General features: G+C 42.9%; 1 pseudogene; it reads left to right on the forward strand.

The window, feature by feature from the left end:
- The first annotated feature begins 13,439 nt into the window (after nucleotides 1-13,439).
- Nucleotides 13,440-14,170, forward strand: LOC143682610 (rho-related GTP-binding protein RhoQ pseudogene; annotated as a pseudogene).
- Nucleotides 14,171-15,926: the final 1,756 nt, after the last annotated feature.

Here is a 15,926-nt window from a genome sequence, read left to right on the forward strand (position 1 = left end):
CACTCAAAATGAGGATCCATTTTCCTCATACTGTCTTAAGTCAGTTTTATACCTTGAAGCATCACATGCTTTGCACCAAACTTCCGCTTTCTGGGCGAGGATTCTAGCTTACTGGTTCCTTCCTCAACATCTGCCATAACCAGGGGATGCAGGAGATCCTCCTGGCTCAGGGTGTGAGCCCCATTGTGTGAGAGCTGCTCTGACTGCAATCTTCTCTGCTCCCTGTCCTTTCCTGGGCCTCGGATGGGGGTCACTGGGGCTCCCTGGATGGCAGCTCTGATGGTGACGATGCTGAGCCCCGCTTTGGCCTGGGGCAGACACACCCTGGGTAAGTGCAGAGCTGCTGTTCTCAGAGGGCCCAGCTGAGGGCGATGGCCCCTTGGGCTCCAAGGGGAGGCTCATATTTGGGATCAGTGTGGTCTTTGGGGACAATGGTACCTGGTAGCCTGGGATAACTTCGGAGGGACAATGTTCTCAGATAAAGGACATTAAGATTGCATTTTTTGCAAGAGAAACCTGAGAAGAAAAATTATGGTCTGGGTTGTCCAGGAGCCCAATATCACTCTGTAGAATCAGTGTTCCCAGCAGAGACCCCCTCCACGGAACTAGCGGAAGCCGCCAGCCCATGAGGCAGGGGAGGGGAAAGAGGACAAGCTGTGGCTACAGGCTGATAGGATACTCGTGGCAGCTGTTGTCCCCACTCCTAAGACCTGATCAGAACACATGGGACGGTGCCAGAGAAGTGAGAAGCAGGAAACGTCTCCTCCTCGTGCTTCCCCTTGTGGGTAATTTAATATTAAGACTTCCAGGTTCCTGTATCAAATCCTCATGGTGTAGCAATGTTAGCTCAATATCGTGAACATAATTAATAGCACAAAATCTATACTGAATGTGGTTAAAAGGGGAAGAGTTAGATTGTATCTATGGTAATAGAATAAATTTATTGGGAAAAAAAATCCATGGAACTGTACTATAAAAACAGTGACTCCTAAGTTAAATCATGGACTATAGTTATTAGCACCACTGTAAAAAAGTGCTTTTATCAATTGTAACAAATATTCCACACCAGTGCACGGTGTTAATTTTAGGGCGGCATAAGGGAACTCTGCATTTTATGCATGATTGCTCTGTAAACCCACAACTTCTCTAATTTAAAAAAAAAAAGAGGCCTCATGGGTCCCTTAAATTCCAGTAAAGCAGCTGATGTTAAAATTCCCCCAAACTCCCTCTTCCCCATTTATAGAACCCATCCCAATTCTTCCTGGATCCGTGCTCTTAGGTTAGTTCCCCAATTTCCAGGGGAAATTGAAACTACCGAATCCATCTACCTTAACCATTGTATCCACTTTCTGAGAGAGGCGAAAGTGACATTTGCTCATATTCATCCCCAAGAGAGAGCAGAACACCTCTTGTATGTGGAATTGGTGCCTTCCAACCAGGAGGTGAGACAGAATGAAATAGAGAAGCTTGAGTCTTAAAGAACGGGTCCATGGAGGTAGCTGAAGAAACGGAATAGCCATCAACAGGAGGTGAGAAGAGAAGCTGTGGAGAGCTGGATAGAAGAGCAGGGGAGCAGGGTATGGGTGGTGGTGGTGGGGTTGAGATTACCAGGAGGTGACATGAGTTTCTGCAGTACAACTTGGTGGGTGATGGGGGTGAATTGAGATTATTAGGAGGTGACGTGAGTTTCTAGAGAGAAGGGTGGTAGGGAATGGGGGGTGGTTTGAGACTAGTCGGGGTGACAGGAATATTCTGAAGCACATAAGAGGGATGGGGAAGGGACAGGACCCGGAGCCCTGTACGGTTTAGATGCCTGGGAGAGGAGCTGATGGCTGAGTGAAATGTGGAGTGAGAAGGAACTTGGATTGAACAGGCTGGGCAGATTTCCCGTTTCTTTCATAGTCCTCCACTCCTTCTGAAGGAGCAGAAGTGGAAAGGGGCAATAGGGGAGGGGCTGGCTCAAAGAGATCTGGAGAAGAAACTAAAATTGTTGAAAGAACACTAGCAACTGTAGGGTAGTAAAGAAAATCACAGCTAAAGGAAGCATGCAACTCGTTAACCGTACAGACTAAGGCGCTTTCGGCCTTTTGGACCCACCATCCAGCACTAACCCCGGGACTCCATTTCATAGGCCACTTGGGTGCAGAAAATTGGGCATTTCAGTTTTCCTATTTCCCCCCTTTCCCATCTTCCTTCCCCAAGTGAAAGAAAAGGTTAAAAGAAATAAATTAACAGCATTAATTTAGAGCTCTTGTCCAAGCATTGAGTAAGACTTTGCTCTTTTTGAGCCTTTCTGAAGAAACTAGGCACTTGCTCTTTGTGTCTCTTTTTGTCCCCATGAATTCTAACTCCTCATAGCTTGATAAAGGGAAGGGCACTAGCCTCCAATGAACAGTACTTGATAGTATACTATGTTTTATTTATATCATCTTAATTTTCACAAAAGCCTTTCGAGGGTAAAGAAAAGAAAGAAGAGAAAATAACATCCCACTTTATAGATGGAAAAATCGAGACTGAGAGGTTGCTTTATTTGCCAAGTTCTCACAGCTGGTCAATGTACATCTGCATTGTGCTGCCCTATTTTGCCCCACTTTGCCTTCCCTATAGCCCATAGTAATTCATTTTTCTTAATGCAGACTGTTCTGGATGGAATATCACTTAAATGTCAGTGGTACTCCAGAAATTCAAGAAATGTATCAAGAGTTTTGCTAACAATGTAGTATTTTTCACACACGCGCACACACACAAACCGAGGGGCACCTGTGTCACATCTCTCTGCTTTGCAAACAAGGTTTCATTAAGGAAGAAAAAGTCAGCTGCTTTAACTCAAAACCGTGATCAGCAGTAAGAGAAAGGTGTCCTGTTTGATTATTGATTATTAGTGGAACAGAAAACAGAGTGAGGGATGGAGTAGAATGGAGAGAGGCAGGTCAAATGTCAGAGACTGGAGGCTGGATGCAGGCAAGAAGGCAGGTGAGGACTTCTAAAAGAAATGAAATGCTGCCTTAGCACAGGCCCTGTAGGATAAAGTCCTTCCGTGGTGTCACCATGAGGCTAGCTCCTCTCCCTGCTGCCCCTCCCCTTGGGCTACCAGTTGTGACACGTCTAGCTCGGCCGGGTGGTACACAAGAAAGGACAGGGGCACCCACTGGATCAACCAAATGAACTCTACCATCTCTGCAGTGATGGGGTTGCGGCCACGCCCACCCAACCCTCCCCGTTCCTGCTGCTGAATCCTCAAGGCCCCCTGACTTCCTCTCAGAGAGGCTCTGAGCAGCAGAAGGAGCAGGCAGAGGAGCTTCATCTGGGGCTTTGGGGTCACCGTGTTCAACCCGCACTGACATGGGGAGGCCCAGGTGGGCAGGCTCTTCGCATGGGTACTTCTGCAGCTGCATAACACTGCACACATTTGCTGCATCTGAGCAGCTGGGTGATTAACTGAATGTGGAGTTTCTATCTGGGATACATTTTAGGTTCTGTCGAGACACCTGCAATTTTTTTTTCCTTTTTTTTTTTAAATTTATTTATTAATTAAAAAAATAAAGAAACAAAATAAAACAGCATACATAATCAGTAACTCACAATATCATCACTTAGTTGCATATTCATCATTTCTTAGAACATTTGCATTAATTCAGAAAAAGAAATAAAAAGACAATAGAAAAAGAAATAAAATGAACACAGGAAAGAAAAAAAAAAAGATTATACCTACCATACCCCTTACCCCTTGCTTTTGATCACTAGCATTTCAAACTAAATTTATTTTAGCATTTGTTCCCGCTATTATTTATTTTATTCCATATGTTCTACTCCTCTGTTGACAAGGTAGATAAAAGGAGCATCAGACACAAGGTTTTCACAATCACACAGTCACATTGTGACAGCTGTATCATTATTCAATCATCCTCAAGAAACATGGCTACTGGAACACAGCTCTACATTTTCAGGCAGTTCCCTCCAGCCTCTCCATAACATCTTGAATAACAAGATGATATCTACTTGATGCATAAGAGTAACCTCCAGGATAACCTCTCGGCTCTGTTTGGAATCTCTCAGCCATTGACACTTTGTCTCATTTCCCTCTTCCCCCTTTTTGTCGAAAAGGTTTTCTCAATCCCTTGATGCTAAGTCTCAGCTCATTCTAGGGTTTTTCTCAATCCCTTGATGCTTAGTCTCCGTTCATTCCAAGATCTCTGTCCCACATTGCCAGGAAGGTCCACACCCCTGGGAGTCATGTCCCACGTAGAGAGGGGTAGGGTGGTAAGTCTGCTCGTTGTGTTGGCTGGAGACAAAGGTCACATCTGAGCAACAAAAGAGGCTCTCTTGGGGGGAGACACCTGCAATTTTAAAGACTCCTTCAAAAAACCTTTGTGACACCAATTAGATTCCAGGCACCCAGTAATTTAAAATGTATCTGCTCATTCTTTGTTTGATTCACAAGTGTTTGCTGAGACTTAGATTAGGTATTATACACAAATATGAATAAAAGAGTTGCTCGTCTTAAAAGTTCAAGGGCAGGATTGATTGTATATTATAATATAGGTTGGACTGTAGGTGTGTGGATATTTCTCAATAAAAATATTAAAAAAAAAAAAAAGGAGAAGAACGCTTCTGAGCATCCTCATAGGACACTGTGTCAAGCAGTTGAGATTTGGGAGCTGAACCAAAGCCTCTTCAAAAGCAGAGTGGACTGCATTTAAATTTGATTTCCATCTAAATGCTGTTAGATGTAAGAAAAGTCTCATGTGACTTTGTTTTGTACTTCTATGTACATGTATTATTATTTTAACATTTTGAATAGTGTAGCCACTATCCCAGTCAAAGACTTACAGCATACATCACCCCCAGAATCAACAAGCATGTTCCTGGCCCACTCTGCAATAGTTTAATAGAAACATCATTACAAACATATTTACTTATCCACAATACTCAAAAAAGGGCTTGCAGGGCGGGCCGCGGTGGCTCAGCGGGCAAGAGTGCTTGCCTGCTATGCCGGAGGACCCCGGTTCGATTCCCGGCCCCAGCCCATGTAAGAAACAAACAAACAAACAAAATATAATAAAAAACGAGAAAATGTTTAAAAGATGTTTCCCTTTCTTCCTCTCTTCCATCCTTCCTTCCTTCTCTCTGTCTTTCCTTCCCTTCCTCCCTCTCTCTAAAAAAAAAAAAAAAAAAAAAAAAAAAGGGCTTGCATTTCTATACCTTAAAGGAAAAAATCTGCTTATGTCTTACTGTATGCAGGAGCATATTTTGCTGGTTTGAAAGAATAAGGCGCATAGTTTTCTGGCAACTTTCTTTGTTTCTTTTTACAGCATTGTCTTTGCTGTATTCTTGCTTATGGCTGCTAAATTTTAATGTTTCCCTGCTTGATAACGTTAGTGATTTTGATTTCATTAACAGTTATTCAGTTATTCATTTTGGTTTTCTATTTTTTTTTCCTTCAAGTAAACATTGGTGAAGGATCCAGAAATATGATACAAAGGTGGTATAACACTAATTTTGTGCATTCTTTGGTTAAAAAAAAAGTTCAAGGGCAGAGAGCAAGACCTACATGAAAAAAGTGGCACTCCCTCACATTCCCAAATGTGACCATTGTGATAAGATTCAAGAAATACACAGAGGAGAAAATGCACTGTCCCATTCTAATAGGATTTCTATATTTTGTTTGTATGTGTTCCCTAAAAAAATGTGCCTGTATTTTTTATGTGCATGTATTTTGAACTTTCACAAGTTGTTTCTTGTTTTTCACTCGGCCCATTTTTATGAAACATTTTTATTTAAAAATCTTCACACACACATTCTATACATAGTATACAATCAGTGGCTCACAATATCATCACATAGTTGTGTATTCATCACAATGATAATTTTTTAGAACATTTGCATCACTCCAGAAAAGAAATAAAAAGAAAAAAAAAACACCTCATACATACCATACCCCTTACCCCGCCCTCCCACTGACCACTAGTATTTCCATCTACCCAATTTATTTTACCCTTTGCCCCCTTATTATTTATTTATTTTTCATCCATATTTTTTTACTCATCTGTTGGCACATTTTTAAGACCTGACCAAATACTAAGTATTTGATTATTTAATTTCTTCAAACGATGTGCAGTGTTCCACAGTCCATGCCAACAACATGACAGGTACTGAATCTTCCAGTGAAGATCAAACCAGTTGATTGCTGCCAACTCCCAGTTTCACAAATATAATGCTATCTGTCCCCTTATGGACTCGTGTGAACATTTTTAGAAATATACCAAAGTGGAAATGTGGGGTCATATAGCATACATCTACTCAATTTGGCCAATGCAAACCAGAACCACTAAGGGAGTCTATAGTCCGTATGAAGATTTCTCTACAGACCCATCCATCAGCATCTGGAATTATCCACCTTTCGAATTTTTTTTCATTATAATAGATCTCAGTCTCATTTCTTCCTTAATTTGCCATTTTCTTCCTACTAGTGAACTAAAGTTGAAAGGCTCTCTAAATGCTTGTTAGCCTTTAAAATTTTCTCTTAGGTAAAGTAAATCCCCTTCCCACTCTTTGTCAATTTCTTTCATTTTAGTTTCTTTCTTTTGCTTGTTTTTTAAAAAGTTGTTTATATATTTTAGGTGTCAACCCCATGTCAATTTTAGACATTGTGAGTACATTCTCCCTTTCTATCCTCTATCTGTTAATTTCATTTAACAGGAGTCTTGAGTTTTAATGTAACATGTTTTGTTCATATTTTCATTTTGTGAACTACATTTTCTTAAGAAATTCTTCCTTACCCCATAACTTTATAGTTTTACATTAAGCTTTTCATATTCAGACCTTTAATAAATCTGAGGTCTTCCTTTGTCTGTCAAATACAGATCTGGATTTTTTTTCTCCATATAGTGAGCCAGCTTTCCTAACCTCATCTAGTAAATAGTTTTCTCTCTTCCTGTTGATCGGTAGTGCTGCTTTTCTTGTATACTAAATCCCCATATAGTCACAAAGCTCTGAGCTCTCCATTTTGTTTCACTGCTCGAGTGATAAGATTTTATGCCAATATGTGATTTTGTTATCATGGCTTTGTAACATGTTGTGCTGGTTTAAAGGGATGTTTGCCCCCTAGAAAAGCCATGTTTTAATCAAAATTCCATGTCATAAAGGTAGAATAATCCCTATTCATTACTGCATGTTTGAAACTGTAATCAGATCATCTCCCTGAATGATGTGATTTAGTCAAGAGTGGTTGTTAAGCTGGATTAGGTGATAAGATGTCTCCATCCATTTAGGTGGGTCTTGATTGGTTTATTGGAGTCCTATAAAAGAAGAAATGTTTTGGAGAATAGGAGATTCAGAGAGAGTAGAGCAGATCTACATAGCCATGAGAAGCAGAGTCCACCAGCCAGTGACCTTTGGAAATAAAGAAGGAAAATGCCTCCCAGGGAGCTTCATGAAACCGGAAGCCAGGAGAGAAAGCTAGCAGATGACGTTGTGTTTGCCATGTGCCCTTCCAGATGAGAGAGAAGCCCTGACTGTGTTCGCCATGTGCCTTCTCACTTGAGAGAGAAACTCTGAACTTCATCGGCCTTCTTGAACCAAGGTATTTTTCCCTGGATGCCTTAGATTGGACGTTTCTATAGACTTGCTTTAACTGGGACATTTTCTTGGCCTTAGAACTGTAAACTAGCAACTTATTAAATCCCCCTTTTTAAAAGCCATTCCATTTCTAGCATATTGCATTCCAGCAGCTAGCAAATTAGAACACATCTCACATAGAAGGGGGCAGTACAGGGTACAAACTCCCTGGGACTTGGTTATGGGGGATAAAAGAGAAAGGGTTAAAGTTGACTCTCACATTTCCGCTCGCTGAGCCTGATGGGTGGTGTCATTTATTCAGGTAGGGATCACTGGAAAAGAAACAATTTGAGAGCTAAGATGAGGATTATGAGACAGTCTGTAAGTATAGTGTGATAAACACAGTGGTGAAGTTAAACACAGAGAACATTTACAACACAGAAGAGAAGTAACCTGGGAGAGTGAGGGGCAAACCAATTTGGAGAGATTTCTCAGAAGAGCTGACACCCAGGCTTAGTCAAGAAGGATAAGGTGGAATTAGGCATTCTTAATTTGGGCATTGTAAACCAATAATAATAATAAAAGTATAATATGCAAACACAAAAAGCAAGAGAAATCACAAAAATTAAGACATCAGAATGGCCAAGTAGAAGAGAGTACAGCAAAGGAGACAGGGTAGGTATGGAGAGGTAAGACTATCCAAATCCTTGCTCATCTCTTCAGAAAGTCTGGACTTTATCTGGATGCAACGTGTGACCTTTAAAAGATTTCCAGTTCAGGCAGAAGATGAGTTGGTAGAGGCAATAAAAGGCAGGGAGAAGGCTAAGGGGTTAATGCATCAACCCAGATTAGGAACAATGACAGCCTGAGTTAAATCTGTTGCAGTAGAATGGAAGGATGAGGTCCAAACAGGGATATAGGAAAGATGTAAAATAATAGGTCATTATCTGATGAGAAATTCGGATGAGTTCAGATAACTGCAAACTCTTAGAAGATTAGGTGAATAATAATACCATGCACCAAGAACTGGGGAGAAGGAGTAGAAATCCAGGAGGAAGCCAATGAGTTTCATTTTGGTTAGACTGATTTTGAGGTTCCGATGGGATATCCATCTGGACATGTCCAGTGGGCATGTGGCTATCCAGATATAGAATTTAGAAAAGAAGTTGCTATATGGGCAACTACTCATGGTCGATATTTAACTCACACAATTTGATGTCTGCACTCCCCAAACCGTCCTGACCAAGGCCGATGTCTGCCAGAGCCAGCAACCTGCCCACATCCCCCTTAAATGTCACTGGTGTGTCTTGGTGGTGTTCGTGGCACTCTTGACATTCTCAACTTGGGTTAGTTCACCCACATTACAAAGAGAACATAACGACAACAAAGTTTTAGTCCTGGCCATGCTCTGTGTCAGCACTCCCTGGGCAGAGGGCATTGCTACACCTCTGAGTGCCATTACTACGCACAAGAAGGATACAAGAAGGAGACCCGGGAGAAAGACGTGAGCAAAGCCAAATATGCGACCCCAGCCTGTGGCCACTCACCCCGGCAGCGAGGGCGCCTGCGCGGGAATGCGGGTTGGGGGGTGGGGAGTGCACAGGTTGGCGGCGGGGGTCCGGCTCCGCCCTCCCTCTCCGCAGAGCTTTACGCGAACCAGAGGAGGAGCCACCGCCCTGAGTTGAACGGGACGCGGTGCCTCCTGGAGGAATACGCTCACAACAGAGAGAAGACAGTCCGATTTGACAGCGCCGTGGGGGTGTTCAAGGTTGTGACTGAGCTGGGGCGCAGAACTATGCAGAATTGGGGCATCCAGGGGGAGTTCCTGGAACTGAGACGGAGAACCGTGGACACAGTGTGCAGACACAACTTCGAGTTGGACAGGGGCTTCACGCTGCAGCGCAGAGGTGAGAGGCTGGGTGCAAGACAGAAGGACAGCAGAAAAAGGGAGAGGTCGCTGTCCTACCTCGGAGCCCCGGGCTGGGTGCCTCGGGAGTCTCATTGCATGGGAGGCCACCGGGAAAGGACTGGACTCCTTGATGGTCAAACAGGAAAGAACAAGAATATTAGGTTTGTGGATCTTGCCATAAAGTGTTGTTGTGTGTGTGGTTTGTTTGTTTATTTTGAGGGAAGAACAGGAGACCTAAGTTAAATGAAGAATGAATCCAGGAACTTCATTTCTTCATTAAAAAAAATAATAAGAGGGCCACGGTGGCTCAGCAGGCAAGGACGCTTGCCTGCCATGCCAGAGGACCCGGGTTCGATTCCTGGTGCCTGCCTATGTAAAAAAAAAAAAAAAGAACACCAGATGAAAGGAATTTTATTGACTGAATATGTTCTGATTTGAAGAGAACATTTGACAGGATTATGTATCCTTTTGAGGAAGTTGAAAAAATGCAAAGTTCCATAGCTTCATAACTGGTTGAACATTTCCCATCCAAAGAATATTAGTTCCTAGATTATAGGTTTCTGGTGAAAGTGCTGCAGAGTGCCCATTTTGACCCTCATCTTTTCTTCATTGCTCTTTATTACATGTGAGGAGATCATTCTTAAAACATTTGAACTTCTAATTCTGATTTTCCTAAGCTGTCCCCCCATCCTCCCCTTATAAAAACATTTTAAACATCTTGAAATCAGTTTGGTAGAAGGAGTAGGTAAAAGCACTGCTTTAGCTGTCTCAGAGGTCCTAACAAGGTCCTTTTCCCTGCTCCTAGTCCAGCCGAAAGTGCACGTCTCCAAGAAGTGCACGGCTCCAAGAAGGAGCCCCTGCAGCTCCACAGTACGCTTGTCTGCCATGTGACAGGTTTCCATCCAGGCAGCATTCAAGTCCGGATGTTCTGGAATGGACAGGAGGAAACAGCTGGGCTTGGTTCACAGATCTGATCCATAATGGAGACTGGACCTTTCAGATCCTGGTGATGCTGGAAATGACCCCCCAGCAAGGAGACGTCTACACCTGCCAGGGGGAGCATCCCAGCCTGGACAGACCTGTCACCGTGGAGTGGAGTGAGTTACCCCCTCACAACCACGCTAGACCCCACATTCTGAAGAACAGGAGATGGGCACCCTCATTTTGTCGTGGGTCACTAAACACTGGGGCTGCACCACCTCGTAATTTTTCCTGATCAAGCACCTCGACTGGTTCTGGGCTGAAAGCAATGGATACCTGGTGGACCCAGCACATGTTCCTCCTTGACCTGGGGCATCCTAATGCCCTTGTCAGAAAATCTCAGGAAGGCAATCACCTTCCCAGCTGGTCCTCAGACATGGGAGCTGACCTCTCCCAGCAGCCTGAGAGCTTGGACTTTATGGGCTGTTGTGAGGGGCAGTCACCAGCATCAGAGTTCGCATCCCTGTGGAAATCCCCATCCTGAGACTCCCAGATCTTTGGGGTGCTTTCCGCATCTACTCTCTCTCCGCTGGGTCCAGGACTGGCCTTGTCCTCCCCCTTTTCTCGCCACACTGTACTAGATCAGGCTCCAGGATCTCAGACAGGACCGAGGGTGCAGCAGGTGGGTCAGCACTGACCCTGGGGTCTGTTCTTCCCAGAGGCACGGTCTGATTCTGCCCGCTGGAGTCGGGGCTTCCTGCTGGGGCTCACGCTCCTCCTGGGGAGCTTCCTCGTCCATTTTAGAAGGCAGCAAGGTAAGAAAACTTGGGGGGAAATGGTTGATATTTGCCCTTCTGCTGTCTCTCTCACCTACTGCTCTTGAATAAAAAACTAAGGCACACTGAGAGAGTTCAAATAGAGTCGACAGGCTCCTCTGGAGGTCTCTCTTATGCACGCTTCGGTTAGACATTGCTACCTACTTCAACTTGCCAAACCCCAACCAAAACCATTCCAGCCAACCCTAAAGAAACACCTAGAGCAATATATAAGATTCTACAAAGGTTCCATGCACTAGAGTAACATTCCAGAAACCTACAATCTCAGATGGGTCCCTAGACCAAATAAGTCCTGAAACCTAGAGGGCCCAGCCTCTTCAGAACACCAGCTAGTTCCATCTCCCTATCCCATATTATTGACAGCCCCTTCCCAACATGAAAAAGTTAGAATGGGCATAGCTCAAACACCCCTAAAAAGTGGGAAAAAGATCACAGGTGATGGTGGAGTTATACAGAGAAGATAGGGTTTAACAAACCAAGTATGATTGCTGAATCATTATATTGATATTTCTTTTAGTCTCCAGTATCTTAGAGCAGCTATAAGTGAAAACCTTAAACTGTGGAATCGTAACCCATGCCAAACTCTGAAATCTGTTCTGCAACTAATTGCTGCACTATGCCTTGAAATGTATTGCTTTTTTGTATATTCGTCATTTTGCACAAAAAAGAAATAAAAGTTAATTGTGATGATAAAAAGACATTTATTCCTTCTAGCCTCCAATGTTCTGGAGCATCTAGAAGGAAGAATCTGAGAGGATTGTATTGTAGCCCATGATAAGCTCTGGGATCTGTCCTGTAACTACTTGTTGAAGAGTGTTTGAAAACTGTTTTTTTCTTTCTTTGTTTTGTATATATGTTATATTATACAATAAATTTAAAAAATAAAAAGCTGAGACAGAAAAATAAAACCACGAACACAAGAAGCTACTGAAATCACATTTTGAAAAGGCAGAGAGAGCCCTGCATGGAGAAAGATGCCCAGAATGGAACCCTGGCCCAGCAAGGTCATGGGAAACTCCATGTGACCTCAGTGTGCAAGGTGGTCCTTTAAGCCTTGGGTTGGCTTAAGGTCTTTGGACAGGTTCTGCTTTGATTCCTAGTGACATGGGGAATGGGATGCAGATTTCATACAGTTTTCTAAATTGGTGTGGCTCTTTGCTCCATGACTGAATGCATTTTCATTTTCATTTCAAGACAAGGACCTCAGCCAATAGACAGTATTTCTGCCCTCTTCTTCCTTGGTGGGATGTAATTTATTTCATTACAACCTGAACCTGGGGACATTTACTGAATATATTGTGTCCAGGATATTACAGGAAATACCCTAATGGTTTAAGAGAAGTTCTCAGAGGCTGTACTTTTTTACAAGCTAATTTGAATTGCCCCCATTTTCATCTTTGGGTGGGTGGAGGCAATGAGCCTCACTTTGCCTCATTTGCTGAAGGAAACCCCAGAAACTCTACCCCGTTTTTTTTTTTATCAGATCTCTCTCTATAATTTTTTTTTCTCTCTTGAGCTCTAGAGGGAAAGGAAATGTAGCCTCTGAGCTTGGGGTGTATTTCTTCTTCTCCACAGGGCTCCTGAACTGATCTCAAAGACCACTTATCCCTTGGAGCAAATATTTCCGAAGCCTCTGCTGTCTAGCAAACTCCAGGACCCTGAAAGAACTTCACCACTGAACTGTGCCCCGGACACCAGTTTCTTAGCTTCTGCCTCTTAACAAATGTGCTTCTCTTTCACAATTTCTTCAGTTTATTGAGTATCCTTTCCTGAAGACTATAAATCACCTAACTCCAATATTATCGCCTGCCTTTCTTCTTGATGGTGATCAGTTTCTTGGTTACAAAGGGAGGGCAATTGATAGTGGGCTTTCTAAAATCTGCTTTATTTCATTATGGATGCCCAAATTCATGTTATACCCAAATCAGGGCGGAGTGGAACAATTTCTCTTAGTAATTACAGATGGAGCAGACACCGAGCCTGGCTTTTGCCACTGAAATTCATCCAAGACTGATAAAGCATTTCTGAGAATACGTTTTCTGAGTGTCAAAGTCAACATGAGCTATGATCCAGCAGATCCTCCTGGGTAGGTCAGGCCGAGGAGAGGGCGGGGGCAGCGGACAGGCGCTGCGCACTGACCAAGGCAGGGACAGCTCCCGGGCACGCCGCTCCCTCCCCTCTGGCGGGGAAGCCTCTATAAGGGGGGTGGGGGAACCATGCCCGGGGCGGGGCGGCCGACCTCAGCATGGCTCACGGCCAGCGGCGTGATGCTCAAGTGCGCAGTGGCTGGCGACGGGGCGGTGGGCAAGACGTGCCTACTCATGAGCTGTGCCAGCGATGCCTTCGCAGAGGACTGGGTGCGCACCATCTCCGACCACTGCGCAGGTAGCGTCACCGTGGGGGCAGGCAGTACCTCCGGGGACTCTACGACACGCTACGGGCGCCTAGGGCTTTATCTGGTCCTATGACTGATGTCTTCCTTAGATGCTTCTCTGTGGTAAATCCAGCCTCGTTTCAAAATGTCAGAGAGGAGTGGGTACCAGAACTTAAGGAATACGCACCAAATGTACACTTTGTAATAACAGGAACTCAGATTCATTTCCAAGATGACCCCAAAACTTTAGGAAGACCAAATGACATAAAAGAAAAATTCCGTGTGTGTGGAATAAGGACAGAAAGTAGCAAGAGAGATAGGAGCATGGTGCTATGTGAATGTTCAGCTTTAACCCGGGACAGATTGAAGATTGTTTCTGATGAGGCTATCATAGACATTTTAACTCCAAAGACACACACAGTGAAAATAATAATAATAATAATAAATAGGATCAAGATGTATAAATTATTTGATTATATGAGAAACGTCTTCAGTGGCCAGGGGAAGTATTTCGCTCAAAAAGCAATGCTACAGTTATTCACAGAACTCTTCTAGACAATAAAGCAGTTTAAAACTGGGGGGGAGGGCGGGGGGGCAGCAAGAGCAAACCTGCCCTAAAAATTTTATATGGTTAAGAATGTCTCTTAAAGGTCCAAGAAGGAGCAAATAGCATCCGAAATCACAATGCATCATAAACACTTTATTTCAACCAGAAGGTACAATCTCTCAGGGGGTTCAATAGTTTAAAAAGTTTACAATCACACTGGCTCAGCAGGCAGAATTCTTGCCTGCCATGCAGGAGACCCAGGTCAGATTCCTGGTGCCTAACCATGCAAAAAAAAAAGAACATCATGTTGTAACTATAATTTTTTTAAAAAGTGCTTTAAATGTTAAAAAAAAAAAAAGTCTACATAACATTTTAGGTGCCTAAGATTTCCATATGTTAATTGTAAAAATATTTGTATTTTCATATTTTCCTGAAATCAGGAAAATATTTAGTAACACAGGTCATTACTATAGCAATACAGATATTCGTAAGAACTTTCTACTTGATATTTTGAGAACATTCACAGTTTTGACAGCTGATCAAATGGTATCTAAGTATTTAATACTTAGAATTTAAGAATTTTGCTATCTGAATATGTAGATTTTTCCCTTGTTGCCTTACTTTTAAATTGGTTTATGAGGCTTACTGCACAAATATAGGCTTTACGATGATTATATGGATACTTTATTTAAATATGCTTATTGTTAGGTCGGGGGAACGGGAAAGGGCACTACAAGCTGCAGAGGCTGTCAGTTCTCCCAACATGACTTCCGGAACCGCCCCTTCCGGACACCTGACTTCCGGAAAACCGCCCCTTCTGGACGTCACCTGACCCCCTTGCTTTAAAACTGCCCACGCCATCACCCAGGCACAGACTCATCTCTCTCCATCTTGGGTTGGGTGAGCTCTGCCCGGGAGCACGGAAATAAACCCGCCCGCTTTAACCTTCCTGGTCTACCTTCCTTCTTTCTCACCCTTTCGCCTCCTAAACCTTTCACTTATGCTTAAGCCAACTAAGATATCCATTGTTGGTGATTCAAGTGTACTGTTTGTTTTCTTAAATTAAAAAAAAAATTAACAAAAAATTTAAATTAAAAAATTTTTAAAGTCAACATATGATCAGAATGTCAATTAACAGATATAACACATTATAGTTTTCCTTTTATATAATGATTTTGCATCAAGTTGTAGAGACAGACTTATCCCATAACTCTGTATTCATCAGACCATCCTAGAACCTCTCTCCTTGTGAGGCACCCAATGGTAAGTGTGTCCCCAGTTTCAAGAGGATCAAAGAGATGTGTATGACAGCTTTTTCAAATATAGTTTATTATAATTTTTGAAAATTATTTTAATTGATTTTGAGACAAAGACAACTCATATTTGCATCAGCCACTTTTCATGGTATGGTGTGCCGCCTAAGTCCAAATTGTATATAATAGTAATGAGGAAAACTTCTCATTCCCATAATATCCATAGATGAATACCAAATTTCAAAGACAGAAGGGCCTTATCCAAGTTAAATGTTTTTCTTTCTTAACTGACCTTCTTACAGGTGATGAAAATATGACTATCATTCAGGTTTGATTATCTTAAATATGACTAGACTCCAGTTCCAAGGATGGGGTTATATCAGGGGCCCCTTCCTCCACTGATTCATTAGGAGGACTCATGGAACTCATACCTTTGGCTATGATTTATCATAGTGCAAGGATACAAAGCAAAATCAGCAAAGAGAATTAGTCTGGGAGGAATAAGCTGCAAGCTTCCAAGGGTCCTCTC

The sequence above is a fragment of the Tamandua tetradactyla genome, chromosome 5, assembly GCF_023851605.1.
Source record: "Tamandua tetradactyla isolate mTamTet1 chromosome 5, mTamTet1.pri, whole genome shotgun sequence".
Classification (NCBI taxonomy): domain Eukaryota; kingdom Metazoa; phylum Chordata; class Mammalia; order Pilosa; family Myrmecophagidae; genus Tamandua; species Tamandua tetradactyla.